This window comes from Tripterygium wilfordii, chromosome 14 (genome assembly GCF_013401445.1).
Source record: "Tripterygium wilfordii isolate XIE 37 chromosome 14, ASM1340144v1, whole genome shotgun sequence".
Taxonomy (NCBI): domain Eukaryota; kingdom Viridiplantae; phylum Streptophyta; class Magnoliopsida; order Celastrales; family Celastraceae; genus Tripterygium; species Tripterygium wilfordii.
In genome coordinates, this window is record NC_052245.1 from 7,889,969 (window position 1) to 7,909,888 (window position 19,920).

Below are 19,920 nucleotides of genomic sequence, written 5' to 3' on the forward strand. Positions count from 1 at the left end.
TTGGATTTGCTCTGCTCCCTCCATAGACGAGCTTTTCACGTGTTGTGCTTCTGAGAACCTAACTTGGTCTATTGGTATCTTTTGGTTACGAAACGCTACACTAACTTTTTAGACTTCTAAGAGCATGAAATAGAGTACTACGGTCCACTTTGATACCGTGGACTTGCTCTACTCTCTCCATAGACGAGCTTTCCACATTTTGTGCAATTGAGAACATAACTTGGTCCGTTGTACTCTATTAAGTGTTCTTGGCAATCTAATAACTTAGATTGCCAAGAACACTTAATAGAGTACAACGGTCCACTTTGATGCCTTGGAATTACTCAACTCTCTCCATAGATGAGCTTTTAACGTTTTTGTGCATTAAATAACATAACTTGGCCTATTGGTACCTTTTGGTTACGAAACGTTGTGCGAAAGCTACACTAACTTCTTCGACTTCTAAGAACACTAAATAGAGTATAACGGTCCACTTTGATGCCTTGAATTTGGTCTACTCTCTCCATAGAGGTTTTTATGCTTTTGAGAACGTAACTTGGTCTATTGGTATCTTTTGGTTACGAAATGTTGTACGAGAGCTACACTAACTTCTTAGACGTCTAAGAACACGAAATAGAGTATAACGGTCCACTTTGATCCCTTGAATTTCTTCTAGTATCTCAATAGAGGAGCTTTTAACGTTTTTATGCTTTTGAGAACATAACTTGGTCTATTGGTATCTTTTGGTTGCGAAACGTTAACTTGGAATTACTCAACTCTCCCCATGGATGAGCTTTTAACGTTTTTGTGCATTAAAGAACATAACTTTGTCAATTGGAATCTTTTGGTTACGAAACGTTGTACGAAAGTTACACTAACAGCTTAAACTTCTAAGAACACTAAATAGAGTATAACGGTCCATTTTGATGCTTTGAATTTGCTCTACTCTCTCCATAGAGGAGCTTTTAATGTTTTTATGCTTTTGAGAATGTAACTTGGTCTATTGGTATCTTTTGGTTGCGAAACGTTGTATGAGAGCTACACTAACTTGTTAGATTTCTAAGAACACGAAATAGAGAGTAACGGTCCACTTTGACGCCTTGGATTTCCTCTACTCTCTCCATATGGGAGCTTTTAACGTTTTTATGCTTTTGAGAACATAACTTTGTCTATTGGTATCTTTTGGTTACGAAACGTTGTACGAAAGCTACACTAACTTCTTAGACTTCTAAGAACACTAGATAGAGTGTAACAGTCCACTTTGATGCCTTGGAGTTACTCTACTCTCTCTATAGATGAGCTTTTCACATTTTTATGCTTTTGAGAACATAACTTCGTCTATTGGTACCTTTCGGCTACGAAACGTTGTACGAAGGCTACACTAACAACTTCGACTGCTAAGAACACTAAATAGAGTACAACAGTCGACTTTGATGCCTTGGAATTACTCAACTCTTTCCATAGATGAGCTTTTAACCTTTTTGTGCATTAAATAACGTAACTTGGTCTATTGGTATCTTTTGGTCACGAAACATTGTACAAAAGCTGCACCAACTTCTTAGACTTCTAAGAACACAAAATAGAGTATATCGGTATGCTTTGATGCCGTGGATTCTCTCTACTCTCTCCATAGAGGAGCTTTTCACGTTTTGTGCTTTTGAGAACATAATTGGTCTTTTGGCATCTTTTGGTTACGTAACGTTGTACGAAAGATACACTAACAACATAGACTTCTAAGAATGCTAAATAGACTACAACGGTCCACTTTGAGGCCTTGGAATTGCTCAACTCCCTCCATAGATGAGCTTTTCACGTTTGTGCTTTTGAGAACATAACTTGGTCTATTGGTATCTTTTGGTTACGAAAAGTTGTACGAAAGCTACACTAACTTTTCAGACTTCTAAGAACATGAAATAGAGTACTACTGTCCACTTTGATACGTTGGAGTTACTCTGCTCTCTCCATACATGAGCTTTTCACGTTTTTGTGCATTTGAGAACATAACTTGGTCTATTGGCATCTTTTGGTTATGAAACGTTGTACGAAAGCTACACTAACAACTGTGACTGCTAAGAATACTAAATAGTGTTTAACGGTCCATTTTGATGCTCTGGATTTGCTCTACTCCCTCCATAGACGAGCTTTTCACGTTTCATGCTTTTGGGAACGTAACTTGGTCTATTGGTATCTTTTGGTAACGAAACATTGTACGAAAGCTACACTAACTTTTTAGACTTCTAAGAGCATGAAATAGAGTACTACTGTCCACTTTGATACCTTGGAGTTGCTCTCCTCTCACCATAGGTGAGCTTTTCACATTTTTAAGCATTTGAGAACATAACTTGGTCTATTGGCATCTTTTGGTTATGAAACGTTGTACGAAAGATACACTAACAACTTAGACTTCTAAGAATGCTAAATAGAGTACAACGGTCCACTTTGAGGCCTTGGAATTACTCAACTCTCTCCATAGATGAGCTTTTAACGTTTGTGTGCATTAAAGAACATAACTTAGTCAATTGGAATCTTTTGGTTACGAAATATTGTACGAAAGCTTCACTAACAACTTAAACTTCTCAGAACACTAGATAGAGTATAACGGTCCACTTTGATGCTTTGGATTTGCTCTACTCTCTCCATAGACGAGCTTTTCACCTTTTGTGCTTTTAAGAACATAACTTCGTCTGTTGGTTTCTTTTGGTTACGAAACATTGTACGAAAGCTACACTAACTTTTTAGACTTCTAAGAGCATGAAATAGAGTACTACGGTCCACTTTGATACCTTGGAGTTGCTCTCCTCTCACCATAGGTGAGCTTTTCACATTTTTAAGCATTTGAGAACATAACTTGGTCTATTGGCATCTTTTGGTTACGAAACGTTGTACGAAAGTTACACAAACAACTTAGACTGCTAAGAACACTAAATAGAGTTTAACGGTCCACTTTGATGCTTTGGATTTGCTCTACTCTCTCCATAGACGAGCTTTTCACGTTTTGTGCTTTTGAGAACATAACTTGGTCTATTGGTATCTTTTGGTTACGAAGCGTTCTACGAAAGCTACAATGACTTTTTAGACTTTTAAGAACATGAAATAGAGTATTACGGTCCACTTTGATACCTTGGAGTTGCTCTACTCTCTCCATAGATGAGATTTTCACATTTTTGTGCAATTGAGAACATAACTTGGTCTATTGGCATCTTTCGATTACGAAACATTGTATGAAAGCTACACTGATAACTTAGACTGCCAAGAACACTAAATAGAGTACAATGGTTCACTTTGATGCCTTGGAACTTGGAATTACTCAACTCTCTCCGTAGATGAGCTTTTAACATTTTTGTGCATTAAAGAACATAACTTGGTCTATTGGTATCCAACGGTTCACTTTGATGCCTTGGAATTCCTCAACTCTCTCCATAGGTGAGCTTTTAACGTTTTTATCCATTAAAGAACATAACTTGGTCTATTGGTATCTTTTGGTTACGAAACGTTGTAGGAACGCTACACTAACTTCTTAGACTTCTAAGAACACTAAATAGAGTATAACGGTCCACTTTGATGCCTTGGATTTGCTCTACTCTCTCCATAGAGGAGCTTTTAACGTTTTTATGCTTTTGAGAACGTAACTTGGTCTATTGGTATCTTTTGGTTACGAAACGTTGCACAAGAGCTACACCAACTTTTGTGACTTTTAAGCACACGAAATAGAGTGTAACGGTCCACTTTGATGCGTTGGATTTCCTCTACTCTCTCCATATAGGAGCTTTTAATGTTTTTATGCTTTTGAGAACATAACTTGGTCTATTGGTATCTTTTGGTTACGAAACTTTGTACGAAAGCTACACTAACTTCTTAGACTTCTAAGAACACTAGATAGAGTGTAACAGTCCACTTTGATGCCTTGGAGTTACTCTAATATCTATAGACGAGCTTTTCACGTTTTTGTGCTTTTGAGAACATAACTTGGGGTATTGGTACCTTTAGGCTACGAAACGTTGTAGGAAGGCTACCCTAACAACTTAGACTGCTAAGAACACTAAGTAAAGATCAACAGTCGACTTTGATGCCTTGGAATTACTCAACTCTATCCATAGATGAGCTTTTAACGTTTTTGTGCATTAAATAACATAACTTGGTCTATTGGTATCTTTTGGTCACGAAACATTGTACGAAAGCTGCACCAACTTCTTAGACTTCTAAGAACACAAAATAGAGTATATCGGTCTGCTTTGATGCCTTGGATTTGCTCTACTCTCTCCATAGAGGAGCTTTTCACATTTCGTGGTTTTGAGAAAATAACTCGGCCTGTTGGCATATTTCGGTTACGAAACGTTGTACGAAAGATACACTAACAACTTAGATGTCTAAGAAAACTAAATAGAGTACAACGGTCCACTTTGATGCTCTGGAATTACTCAACTCTCTCTATAGATGAGCTTTTAACGTTTTTCTGCATTAAACTTGGTCTATTGGTATCCTTTGGTTATGAAATGTTATACGAAAGCTACACAAGCCTCTTGGACTTCTAAGAACACTAAATAGAGTATAACGGTCCACTTTGATGCCTTGGATTTGCTCTACTTCTCCTTAGAGGAGCTTTTAACGTTTTTATGCTTTTGAGAACGTAACTTGGTCTATTGGTATCTTTTGCTCACGAAACCTTGTACGAGAGCTACACTAACTTCTTAGACCATTTAGAACACGAAATAGAGTGTAACAGTCTACTTTGATGCCTTGGATTTCCTTTACTCTGTCCATAGAGGAGCTTTTAAAATTTTTATGCTTTTGAGAACATAACTTGGTCTATTGGTATCTTTTGGTTACGAAACATTGTACCAAAGCTGCACTAACTTCTTAGACTTTTAAGAACACTAGATAGAGTATCACGGTCCACTTTGATGCCTTGGAGCTGCTCTACTCTCTCCATAGACGACCTTTTCATGTTTTTGTGCTTTTGAGAACATAACTTGGTCTATTGGTATCTTTCGGCTACGAAACATTGTACGAAGGCTACACTAACAACTTAGACTGCTAAGAACAGTAAATAGAGTACAACAGTTCACTTTGATGCCTTGGAATTACTCAACTCTCTCCATAGATGAGCTTGTAAAGTTTTTGTGGATTAAATAACATAACTTGGTCTATTGGTATCTTTTGGTTACGAAACGTTGTACGAAAGCTACACTAACTTCTTAGACATCTAAGAACACTAAATAGAGTATAACGGTCCACTTTAATACCTTGGAGTTGCTCTACTCTCTGCATAGACGTGTTTTCACGTTTTTGTGCAATTGAGAACATAACTTGGTCAATTGGCATCTTTTGGTTACGAAACATTATACGAAAGCTACACTAATAACTTAGACTGCTAAGAACACTAAATAGAGTACAACGGTCCACTTTGTTGCCTTGGAATTACTCAACTCTCTCCATAGATGAGCTTTTAATGTTTTTGTGCATTAAAGAGCATAACTTGGTCTATTGCTATCTTTTGGTTACGAAACGTTCTATGAAAGCTACACTAACTTCTTAGACTTCTAAGAACACTAAATAGAGTATAACGGTCCACTTTGATGCTTTGGATTTGCTCTAATCTCTCCATAGAGGAGCTTTTAACCTTTTTATGCTTTTGAGAACGTAACTTAGTCTATTGGTATCTTTTGGTTGGGAAACGTTGTACGAGAGCTACACTAACTTCTTAGACTTCTAAGAACACGAAATAGAGAGTAACGGTCCACTTTGATGCCTTGGATTTCCTCTACTCTCTCCATAGAGGAGCTTTTAACGTTTTTATGCTTTTGAGAACATAACTTGGTCTATTGGTATCTTTTGGTTACGAAACGTTGTACGAAAGCTGCACTAACTTCTCAGACTTCTAAGAATACTAGATAGAGTATAACGGTCCATTGTGATACCTTGGAGTTGCTCTACTCTCTCCATAGATGAGCTTTTCACCTGTTTGTGCAATTGAGAACATAACTTGGTCTATTGGCATCTGTTGGTTACGAAACGTTGTATAAAAGCTACACTAATAACTTAGACTGTTAAGAACACTAAAAAGAGTACAACGGTCCACTTTGATGCCTTGGATTTCCTCTACTCTCTCCATAGAGAAACTTTTAACCTTTTTGTGCTTTTGAGAACATAACTTGGTCTATTCGTATATTTTGGTTACAAAACGTTGTACAAAAGCTACACTAACTTCTTAGACTTCTAAGAACACTAAATAGAGTATAACGGTCCACTTTGATGCAGTGGAGTTTCTCTACTCTCTCTATAGATGAGCTTTCAATGTTTTCGTGCTTTTGAGAACTTAACTTGGTCTATTGGGATCTTTAGGTTACGAAACGTTATACGAAATCTACACTAACTTTTTAGACTTCTAAGAACATGAAATAGAGTGCTACGGTCCACTGTGATGCCTTGGAGTTGCTCTACTCTCCCCATAGAAGAGCTTTTCACGTTTCTGTGCATTTAAGAACATAACTTGGTCTATTGGCATCTTTTGGTTACGAAACGTTGTACGAAAGATACACTAACAACTTAGACTTCTAAGAACGCTAAATATAGTACAACGGTCCACTTTGAGGCCTTGGAATTACTCAACTCTCTCCATAGATGAGCTTTTAACGTTTTTGTGCATTAAAGAACATAACTTTGTCAATTGGAATCTTTTGGTTATGAAACGTTGTACGAAAGTTACACTAACAGCTTAAACTTCTAAGAACACTAAATAGAGTATACCTGTCCATTTTGATGGTTTGAATTTGCTCTACTCTCTACATAAAGGAGATTTTAATGTTTTTATGCTTTTGAGAACGTAACTTGGTCTATTGGTATCTTTTGGTTGCGAAACGTTGTATGAGAGCTACACTAACTTGTTAGATTTCTAAGAACACGAAATAGAGAGTAACGGTCCACTTTGACGCCTTGGATTTGCTCTACTCTCTCCATATGGGAGCTTTTAACGTTTTTATGCTTTTGAGAACATAACTTGGTCTATTGGTATCTTTTGGTTATGAAACGTTGTACGAAAGCTACACTAACTTCTTAGACTTCTAAGAACACTAGATAGAGTGTAACAGTCCACTTTGATGCCTTGGAGTTACTCTACTCTCTCTATAGACGAGCTTTTCACATTTTTGTGCTTTTGAGAACATAACTTGGTCTGTTGGTACCTTTCGGCTATGAAACGTTGTATGAAGGCTACACTAACAACTTAGACTACTAAGAACACTAAATAGAGTACAACAGTCGACTTTGATGCCTTGGAATTACTCAACTCTCTCCATAGATGAACTTTTAACGTTTTTGTGCATTAAATAACATAACATGGTCTACTGGTATCTTTTGTTCACGAAACATTATACAAAAGCTGCACCAACTTCTTAGACTTCTAAGAACACAAAATAGAGTATATCGGTCTGCTTTGATGCCTTGGATTTGCTCTACTCTCTCCATAGAGGAGCTTTTCACGTTTTGTGCTTTTGAGAGCATAACTCGGTCTTTTGGCATCATTTGGTTACGAAACGTTGTACGAAAGATACACTAACAACATAGACTTCTAAGAATGCTAAATAGACTACACCGGTCCACTTTGAGGCCATGAAATTGCTCAACTCCCTCCATAGACGAGCATTTCATGTTTTGTGCTTTTGAGAACATAACTTGGTTTATTGGTATCTTTTGGTTACGAAAAGTTGTACAAAAGCTACACTAACTTTTCAGACTTCCAAGAACATGAAATAGAGTACTACGATCCACTTTGATACCTTGAAGTTACTCTACTCTCTCCATAGACGAGCTTTTCACGTTTTTGTGCAATTGAGAACATAACTTGGTTTATTGGAATCGTTTGGTTACGAAACATTGTACGAAAGCTACACTAATAACTTAGATTGCCAAGAATACTTAATAGAGTACAACGGTCCACTTTGATGCCTTGGAATTACTCAACTCTCTCCATAGAGGAGCTTTTAACGTTTTTGTGCATTAAATAACATAACTTGGCCTACTGGTATCTTTTGGTTACGAAACGTTGTACGAAAGCTACACTAACTTCTTCGAATTCTAAGAACACTAAATAGAGTATAACGGTCCACTTTGATGCCTTGAATTTGGTCTACTCTCTCCGTAGAGGTTTTTATGCTTTTGAGAACGTAACTTGGTCTATTGGTATCTTTTGGTTACGAAATGTTGTACGAGAGCTACACTAACTTTTTAGACTTCTAAAAACATGAAATAGAGTACTGCGATCCACTGTGATTCCTTGGAGTTGCTCTACTCTCTCCATAGACGAGCTTTTCACATTTTTGTGCAATTGAGAACATAACTTGGTTTATTGGAATCTTTTGGTTACGAAACATTGTACGAAAGCTACACTAATAACTTAGATTCCCAAGAACACTTAATAGAGTACAACGGTCCACTTTGATGCCTTGGAATTACTCAACTCTCTCCATAGATGAGCTTTTAACGTTTTTGTGCATTAAATAACATAACTTGGCCTACTGGTATCTTTTGTTTACGAAACGTTGTACGAAAGCTACACTAACTTCTTCGACTTCTAAGAACACTAAATAGAGTATAACGGTCCACTTTGATGCCTTGAATTTGGTCTACTCTCTCTGTAGAGGTTTTTATGCTTTTGAGAACGTAACTTGGTCTATTGGTATCTTTTGGTTACGAAATGTTGTACGAGAGCTACACTAACTTCTTAGACGTCTAAGAACACGAAATAGAGTATAACGGTCCACTTTGATCCCTTGGATTTCTTCTAATATCTCCGTAGAGGAGCTTTTAACGTTTTTATGCTTTTGAGAACATAACTTGGTCTATTGGTATCTTTGGGTTGCGAAACGTTAACTTGGAATTACTCAACTCTCCCCATAGATGAGCTTTTAACGTTTTTGTGCATTAAAGAACATAACTTTGTCAATTGGAATCTTTTGGTTACGAAACGTTGTACGAAAGTTACACTAACAGCTTAAACTTCTAAGAACACTAAATAGAGTGTAACGGTCCATTTTGATGCTTTGAATTTGCTCTACTCTCTCCATAGAGGAGGCTTTTAATGTTTTTATGCTTTTCAGAATCTAACTTGGTCTATTGGTATCTTTTGGTTGCGAAACGTTGTATGAGAGCTACACTAACTTCTTAGATTTCCAAGAACACGAAATAGAGAGTAACGGTCCACTTTGACGCCTTGGATTTCCTCTACTCTCTCCATATGGGAGCTTTTAACGTTTTTGTGCTTTTGAGAACATAACTTGGTCTATTGGTATCTTTTGGTTACGAAACGTTGTACGAAAGCTACGCTAACTTCTTAGACTTCTAAGAACACTAGATAGAGTGTAACAGTCCACTTTGATGCCTTGGAGTTACTCTACTCTCTCTATAGACGAGCTTTTCACATTTTTATGCTTTTGAGAACATAACTTGGTCTATTGGTACCTTTCAGCTACGAAACGTTGTACGAAGGCTACACTAACAACTTCGACTGCTAAGAACACTAAATAGAGTACAACAGTCGACTTTGATGCCTTGGAATTACACAACTCTTTCCATAGATGAGCTTTTAACCTTTTTGTGCATTAAATAACGTAACTTGGTCTATTGGTATCTTTTGGTCACGAAACATTGTACAAAAGCTGCACCAACTTCTTAGACTTCTAAGAACACAAAATAGAGTATATCGGTCTGCTTTGATGCCGTGGATTTTCTCTACTCTCTCCATAGAGGAGCTTTTCACGTTTTGTGCTTTTGAGAACATAATTGGTCTTTTGGCATCTTTTGGTTACGTAACGTTGTACGAAAGATACACTAACAACATAGACTTCTAAGAATGCTAAATAGACTACAATGGTCCACTTTGAGGCCTTGGAATTACTCAACTCCCTCCATAGACGAGCTTTTCACGTTTTGTGCTGTTGAGAACATAACTTGGTCTATTGGTATCTTTTGGTTATGAAAAGTTGTACGAAAGCTACACTAACTTTTCAGACTTCTAAGAACATGAAATAGAGTACTACTGTCCACTTTGATACGTTGGAGTTACTCTACTCTCTCCATACATGAGCTTTTCACATTTTTGTGCATTTGAGAACATAACTTGGTCGATTGGCATCTTTTGGTTATGAAACGTTGTACGAAAGCTACACTAACAACTTTGACTGCTAAGAATACTAAATAGTGTTTAACGGTCCATTTTGATGCTTTTGGATTTGCTCTACTCCCTCCATAGACGAGCTTTTCACGTTTCATGCTTTTGAGAACGTAACTTGGTCTATTGGTATCTTTTGGTAACGAAACATTGTACGAAAGCTACACTAACTTTTTAGACTTCTAAGAGCATGAAATAGAGTACTGCGGTCCACTTTGATACCTTGGAGTTGCTCTCCTCTCACCATAGGTGAGCTTTTCACATTTTTAAGCATTTGAGAACATAACTTGGTATATTGGCATCTTTTGGTTACGATACACTAACAACTTAGACTTCTAAGAATGCTAAATAGAGTACAACGGTCCACTTTGAGGCCTTGGAATTACTCAACTCTCTCCATAGATGAGCTTTTAATGTTTGTGTGCATTAAAGAACATAACTTAGTCAATTGGAAACTTTTGGTTACGAAATATTGTACGAAAGCTACACTAACAACTTAAACTTCTCAGAACATTAAATAGAGTATAACGGTCCACTTTGAGGCTTTGGATTTGCTCTACTCTCTCCATAGACGAGCTTTTCACCTTTTGTGCTTTTGAGAACATAACTTCGTCTGTTGGTTTCTTTTGGTTACGAAACATTGTACGAAAGCTACACTAACTTTTTAGACTTCTAAGAGCATGAAATAGAGTACTACGGTCCACTTTGATACCTTGGAGTTGCTCTCCTCTCACCATAGGTGAGCTTTTCACATTTTTAAGCATTTGAGAACATAACTTGGTCTATTCGCATCTTTTGGTTATGAAACGTTGTACGAAAGTTACACAAACAACTTAGACTGCTAAGAACACTAAATAGTGTTTAACGGTCCACTTTGATGCTTTGGATTTGCTCTACTCCCTCCATAGACGAGCTTTTCACGTTTTGTGCTTTTGAGAACATAACTTGGTCTATTGGTATCTTTTGGTTACGAAGCGTTCTACGAAAGCTGCAATGACTTTTTAGACTTTTAAGAACATGAAATAGAGTACTACGGTCCACTTTGACACCTTGGAGTTGCTCTACTCTCTCCATAGACGAGCTTTTCACTTTTTTGTGCAATTGAGAACATAACTTGGTCTATTGGCATCTTTTGATTACGAAACATTGTATGAAAGCTACACTGATAACTTAGACTGCCAAGAACACTAAATGGAGTACAACGGTTCACTTTGATGCCTTGGAACTTGGAATTACTCAACTCTATCCGTAGATAAGCTTTTAACATTTTTGTGCATTAAAGAACATAACTTGGTCTATTGGTATCCAACAGTTTACTTTGATGCCTTGGAATTACTCAACTCTCTCCATAGGTGAGCTTTTAACATTTTTGGGCATTAAAGAACATAACTTGGTCTATTGGTATCTTTTGGTTACGAAACGTTATAGGAAAGCTACACTAACTTCTTAGACTTCTAAGAACACTAAATAGAGTATAACGGTCCACTTTGATGCCTTGGATTTGCTCTACTCTCTCCATTGAGGAGCTTTTAACGTTTTTATGCTTTTGAGAACGTAACTTGGTCTATTGGTATCTTTTGGTTACGAAACATTGCACAAGAGCTACACTAACTTTTGTGACTTTTAAGCACGCGAAATAGAGTGTAAAGGTCCACTTTGATGCCTTGGATTTCCTCTACTCTCTCCATAGAGGAGCTTTTAATGTTTTTATGCTTTTGAGAACATAACTTGGTCTATTGGTATCTTTGGGTTACGAAACTTTGTACGAAAGCTACACTAACTTCTTAGACTTCTAAGAACACTAGATAGAGTGTAACAGTCCACTTTGATGCCTTGGAGTTACTCTACTCTCTATAGACGAGCTTTTCACGTTTTTGTGCTTTTGAGAACATAACTTGGGGTATTGGTACCTTTAGGCTACGAAACGTTGTACGAAGGCTACCCTAACAACTTAGACTGCTAAGAACACTAAGTAGAGATCAACAGTCGACTTTGATGCCTTGGAATTACTCAACTTTCTCCATAGATGAGCTTTTAACGTTTTTGTGCATTAAATAACATAACTTGGTCTATTGGTATCTTTTGGTCACGAAACATTGTACGAAAGCTGCACCAACTTCTTAGACTTCTAAGAACACAAAATAGAGTATATCGGTCCGCTTTGATGCCTTGGATTTGCTCTACTCTCTCCATAGAAGAGCTTTTCACATTTCGTGCTTTTGAGAAAATAACTCCATCTGTTGGCATATTTCGGTTACGAAACGTTGTACGAAAGATACACTAACAACTTAGACGTCTAAGAAAACTAAATAGAGTACAACGGTCAACTTTGATGCTTTGGAATTACTCAACTCTCTCTATAGATGAGCTTTTAACGTTTTTCTGCATTAAAGAACATAACTTGGTCTATTGGTATCCTTTGGTTATGAAATGTTATACGAAAGCTACACAAGCCTCTTGGACTTCTAAGAACACTAAATAGAGTATAACGGTCCACTTTGATGCCTTGGATTTGCTCTACTCTCTCCTTAGAGGAGCTTTTAACGTTTTTATGCTTTTGAGAACGTAACTTGGTCAATTGGTATCTTTTGCTCATGAAACGTTGTACGAGAGCTACACTAACTTCTTAGACCATTTAGAACACGAAATAGAGTGTAACAGTCCACTTTGATGCCTTGGATTTCCTTTACTCTGTCCATAGAGGAGCTTTTAACATTTTTATGCTTTTGAGAACATAACTTGGTCTATTGGTATCTTTTGGTTACGAAACATTGTATGAAAGCTGCACTAACTTCTTAGACTTTTAAGAACACTAGATAGAATATCACGGTCCACTTTGATGCCTTGGAGTTGCTCTACTCTCTCCGTAGACGACCTTTTCATGTTTTTGTCCTTTTGAGAACATAACTTGGTCTATTGGTATCTTTCGGCTACGAAACGTTGTACGAAGGCTACACTAACAACTTAGACTGCTAAGAACAGTAAATAGAGTACAACAGTTCACTTTGATGCCCTGGAATTACTCAACTCTCTCCATAGATGAGCTTGTAAAGTTTTTGTGGATTAAATAACATAACTTGGTCTATTGGTATCTTTTGGTTACGAAACGTTGTACGAAAGCTACACTAACTTCTTAGACATCTAAGAACACTAAATAGAGCATAACGGTCCACTTTAATACCTTGGAGTTGCTCTACTCTCTGCATAGACGTGTTTTCACGTTTTTGTGCAATTGAGAACATAACTTGGTCAATTGGCATCTTTTGGTTACGAAACATTATACGAAAGCTACACTAATAACTTAGACTGCTAAGAACACTAAATAGAGTACAACGGTCCACTTTGTTGCCTTGGAATTACTCAACTCTCTCCGTAGATGAGCTTTTAATATTTTTGTGCATTAAAGAGCATAACTTGGTCTATTGCTATCTTTTGGTTACAAAACGTTCTACGAAAGCTACACTAACTTCTTAGACTTCTAAAAACACTAAATAGAGTATAACCGTCCACTTTGATGCTTTGGTTTGCTCTAATCTCTCCATAGAGGAGCTTTTAACGTTTTTATGCTTTTGAGAACGTAACTTAGTCTATTGGTATCTTTTGGTTGTGAAACGTTGTACGAGAGCTACAATAACTTCTTAGACTTCTAAGAACATGAAATAGAGAGTAACGGTCCACTTTGATGCCTTGGATTTCCTCTACTCTCTCCATAGAGGAGCTTTTAACATTTTTATGCTTTTGAGAACATAACTTGGTCTATTGGTATCTTTTGGTTACAAAACGTTGTACGAAAGCTGCACTAACTTCTCAGACTTCTAAGAATACTAGATAGAGTATAACGGTCCATTGTGATACCTTGGAGTTGCTCTACTCTCTCCATAGATGAGCTTTTCACGTTTTTGTGCAATTGAGAACATAACTTGGTCTATTGGCATCTGTTGGTTACGAAACGTTGTACAAAAGCTACACTAATAACTTAGACTGTTAAGAACACTAAATAGAGTACAACGGTCCACTTTGATGCCTTGGATTTCCTCTACTCTCTCCATAGAGAAACTTTTAACCTTTTTGTGCTTTTGAGAACATAACTTGGTCTATTCGTATATTTTGGTTACAAAACGTTGTACAAAAGCTACACTAACTTCTTAGACTTCTAAGAACACTAAATAGAGTATAACGGTCCACTTTGATGCATTGGAGTTGCTCTACTCTCTCCATAGATGAGCTTTTCATGTTTTCGTGCTTTTGAGAACTTAACTTGGTCTATTGGGATCTTTAGGTTACGAAACGTTATACGAAATCTACACTAACTTTTTAGACTTCTAAGAAGATGAAATAGAGTGCTACGGTCCACTGTGATGCCTTGGAGTTGCTCTACTCTCTCCATAGAAGAGCTTTTCACGTTTTTGTGCATTTGAGAACATAACTTGGTCTATTGGCATCTTTTGGTTACGAAACGTTGTACGAAAGATACACTAACAACTTAGACTTCTAAGAACGCTAAATATAGTACAACGGTCCACTTTGAGGCCTTGGAATTACTCAACTCTCTCCATAGATGAGCTTTTAACGTTTTTGTGCATTAAAGAACATAACTCTGTCAATTGGAATCTTTTGGTTATGAAACGTTGTACGAAAGTTACACTAATAGCTTAAACTTCTAAGAACACTAAATAGAGTATAACGGTCCATTTTGATGGTTTGAATTTGCTCTACTCTCTCCATAAAGGAGCTTTTAATGTTTTTATGCTTTTGAGAACGTAACTTGGTCTATTGGTATCTTTTGGTTGCGAAACGTTGTATGAGAGCTACACGAACTTGTTAGATTTCTAAGAACACGAAATAGAGAGTAACGGTCCACTTTGACGCCTTGGATTTGCTCTACTCTCTCCATATGAGAGCTTTTAACGTTTTTATGCTTTTGAGAACATAACTTGGTCTATTGGTATCTTTTGGTTATGAAACGTTGTACGAAAGCTACACTAACTTCTTAGACTTCTAAGAACACTAGATAGAGTGTAACAGTCCACTTTGATGCCTTGGAGTTACTCTACTCTCTCTATAGACGAGCTTTTCACATTTTTGTGCTTTTGAGAACATAGCTTGGTCTATTGGTACCTTTCGGCTATGAAACGTTGTATGAAGGCTACACTAACAACTTAGACTACTAAGAACACTAAATAGAGTACAACAGTCGACTTTGATGCCTTGGAATTACTCAACTCTCTCCATAGATGAGCTTTTAACGTTTTTGTGCATTAAATAACATAACTTGGTCTACTGGTATCTTTTGTTCACGAAACATTATACAAAAGCTGCACCAACTTCTTAGACTTCTAAGAACACAAAATAGAGTATATCGGTCCCTTTGATGCCTTGGATTTGCTCTACTCTCTCCATAGAGGAGCTTTTCACGTTTTGTGCTTTTGAGAACATAACTCGGTCTTTTGGCATCCTTTGGTTACGAAACGTTGTACGAAAGATACACTAACAACATAAACCTATAAGAATGCTAAATAGACTACACCGGTCCACTTTAAGGCCATGAAATTGCTCAACACCCTCCATAGACGAGCATTTCACGTTTTGTGCTTTTGTGAACATAACTTGGTTTATTGGTATCTTTTGGTTACGAAAAGTTGTACAAAAGCTACACTAACTTTTCAGACTTCCAAGAACATGAAATAGAGTACTACGATCCACTTTGATACCTTGAAGTTACTCTACTCTCTCCATAGATGAGCTTTTCACGTTTTTGTGCAATTGAGATCATAACTGGGTTTATTGGAATCTTTTGGTTACGAAACATTGTACGAAAGCTACACTAATAACATAGATTTCCAAGAACACTTAATAGAGTACAAGGGTCCACTTTGATGCCTTGGAATTACTCAACTCTCTCCATAGATGAGCTTTTAACGTTTTTGTGCATTAAATAACATAACTTGCCCTATTGGTATCTTTTGGTTACGAAACGTTGTACGAAAGCTACACTAACTTCTTCGAATTCTAAGAACACTAAATAGAGTATAACGGTCCACTTTGATGCCTTGAATTTGGTCTACTCTCTCCGTAGAGGTTTTTATGCTTTTGAGAACGTAACTTGGTCAATTGGTATCTTTTGGTTACGAAATGTTGTACGAGAGCTACACTAACTTTTTAGACTTCCAAAAACATGAAATAGAGTACTGCGGTCCACTGTGATAACTTGGAGTTGCTCTACTCTCTCCATAGACGAGCTTTTCACATTTTTGTGCAATTGAGAACATAACTTGGTTTATTGGAATCTTTTGGTTACGAAACATTGTACGAAAGCTACACTAATAACTTAGATTGCCAAGAACACTTAATAGAGTACAACGGTCCACTTTGATGCCTTGGAATTACTCAACTCTCTCCATAGATGAGCTTTTAACGTTTTTGTGCATTAAATAACATAACTTGGCCTATTGGTATCTTTTGGATACGAAACGTTGCACGAAAGCTACACTAACTTCTTCGACTTCTAAGAACACTAAATAGAGTATAACGGTCCACTTTGATGCCTTGAATTTGGTCTACTCTCTCCGTAGAGGTTTTTATGCTTTTGAGAACGGAACTTGGTCTATTGGTATCTTTTGGTTACGAAATGTTGTACGAGAGCTATACTAACTTCTTAGACGTCTAAGAACACGAAATAGAGTATAACAGTCCGCTTTGATCCCTTGGATTTCTTCTAGTATCTCCATAGAGGAGCTTTTAACGTTTTTATGCTTTTGAGAACATAACTTGGTCTATTGGTATCTTTTGGTTGCGAAACGTTAACTTGGAATTACTCAACTCTCCCCATAGATGAGCTTTTAACGTTTTTGTGCATTAAAGAACATAACTTTGTCAATTGGAATTTTTTGGTTACGAAACGTTGTACGAAAGTTACACTAACAGCTTAAACTTCTAAGAACACTAAATAGAGTATAACGGTCCATTTTGATGCTTTGAATTTGCTCTACTCTCTCCATAGAGGAGCTTTTAATGTTTTTATGCTTTTGAGAATGTAACTTGGTCTATTGGTATCTTTTGGTTGCGAAATGTTGTATGAGAGCGACACTAACCTCTTAGATTTCTAAGAACACGAAATAGAGAGTAACGGTCCACTTTGACGCCTTGGATTTCCTCTACTCTCTCCATATGGGAGCTTTTAACGTTTTTATGCTTTTGAGAACATAACTTGGTCTATTGGTATCTTTTGGTTACGAAACGTTGTACGAAAGCTACACTAACTTCTTAGACTTCTAAGAACGCTAGATAGAGTGTAACAGTCCACTTTGATGCCTTGGAGTTACTCTACTCTCTCTATAGACGAGCTTTTCACATTTTTGTGCTTTTGAGAACATAACTTGGTCTATTGGTACCTTTCGGCTATGAAACGTTGTATGAAGGCTACACTAATAACTTAGACTACTAAGAACACTAAATAGAGTACAACAGTCAACTTTGATGCCTCGGAATTACTCAACTATCTCCATAGATGAGCTTTTAACGTTTTTGTGCATTAAATAACATAACTTGGTCTATTGGTATCTTTTGTTCACGAAACATTGTACAAAAGCTACACCAACTTCTTAGACTTCTAAGAACACAAAATAGAGTATATCGGTCTGCTTTGATGCCTTGGATTTGCTCTACTCTCTCCATGGAGGAGCATTTCACGTTTTGAGCTTTTGAGAACATAACTCGGTCTTTTGGCATCTTTTGGTTACGAAACGTTGTACGAAAGATACACTAACAACATAGACTTCTAAGAACGCTAAATAGACTACACCGGTCCACTTTGAGGCCATGAAATTGCTCAACTCCCTCCATAGACGAGCATTTCACGTTTTGTACTTTTGAGAACATAACTTGCTCTATTGGTATCTTTTGGTTACGAAAAGTTGTATGAAAGCTACACTAACTTTTCAGACTTCGAAGAACATGAAATAGAGTACTAGGGTCCACTTTGATACCTTGGAGTTACACTACTCTCTCCATAGACGAGCTTTTCACGTTTTTGTGCATTCGAGAACATAACTTGGTCTATTGGCATCTTTTGGTTACGAAACGTTGTACGAAAGCTACACTAACAACTTTGACTGCTAAGAACACTAAATAGTGTTTAACGGTCCACTTTGATGCTTTGGATTTGCTCTACTCCCTCCATAGACGAGCTTTTCACGTTTCGTGCTTTTGAGAACGTAACTTGGTCTATTGGTATCTTTTGGTTACGAAACGTTGTACGAGAGCTACACTAACTTTTTAGACTTCTAAAAACATGAAATAGAGTACTGCGGTCCACTTTGATACCTTGGAGTTGCTCTACTCTCTCCATAGATGAGCTTTTCACATTTTTGTGCAATTGAGAACATAACTAGGTTTATTGGAATCTTTTGGTTACGAAACATTGTACGAAAGCTACACTAATAACTTAGACTGCCAAGAACACTTAATAGAGTACAACGGTCCACTTTGATGCCTTGGAATTACTCAACTCTCTCCATAGATGAGCTTTTAACGTTTTTGTGCATGAAATAACATAACTTGGCCTATTGGTATCTTTTGGTTACGAAACGTTGTACGAAAGCTACACTAACTTCTTCGACTTCTAAGAACACTAAATAGAGTATAACGGTCCACTTTGATGCCTTGAATTTGGTCTACTCTCTCCGTAGAGGTTTTTATGCTTTTGAGAACGTAACTTGGTCTATTGGTATCTTTTGGTTACGAAATGTTGTACGAGAGCTACACTAACTTCTTAGACGTCTAAGAACACGAAATAGAGTATAACGGTCCACTTTGATCCCTTGGATTTCTTCTAGTATCTCCATAGAGGAGCTTTTAACGTTTTTATGCTTTTGAGAACATAACTTGGTCTATTGGTATCTTTTGGTTGCGAAACGTTAACTTGGAATTACTCAACTCTCCCCATAGATGAGCTTTTAACGTTTTTGTGCATTAAAGAACATAACTTTGTGAATTGGAATCTTTTGGCTACGAAACGTTGTAGGAAAGTTACACTAACAGCTTAAACTTCTAAGAACACTAAATAGAGTATAACGATCCATTTTGATGCTTTGAATTTGCTCTACTCTCTCCATAGAGGAGCTTTTAATGTTTTTATGCTTTTGAGAATGTAACTTGGTCTATTGGTATCTTTTGGTTGCGAATCGTTGTATGAGAGCTACACTAACTTCTTAGATTTCTAAGAACACGAAATAGAGAGTAACGGTCCACTTTGACGCCTTGGATTTCCTCTACTCTCTCCATATGGGAGCTTTTAACATTTTTATGCTTTTGAGAACATAACTTGGTCTATTGGTATCTTTTGGTTACGAAACGTTGTACGAAAGCTACACTAACTTCTTAGACTTCTAAGAACACTAGATAGAGTGTAACTGTCCGCTTTGATGCCTTGGAGTTACTCTACTCTCTCTATAGACGAGCTTTTCACATTTTTGTGCTTTTGAGAACATAACTTGGTCTATTGGTACCTTTTGGCTATGAAACGTTGTATGAAGGCTACACTAACAACTTAGACTACTAAGAACACTAAATAGAGTACAACAGTCAACTTTGATGCCTCGGAATTACTCAACGCTCTCCATAGATGAGCTTTTAACGTTTTTGTGCATTAAATAACATAACTTGGTCTATTGGTATGTTTTGTTCACGAAACATTGTACAAAAGCTGCACCAACTTTTCAGACTTCTAAGAACACAAAATAGAGTATATCGGTCTGCTTTGATGCCTTGGATTTGCT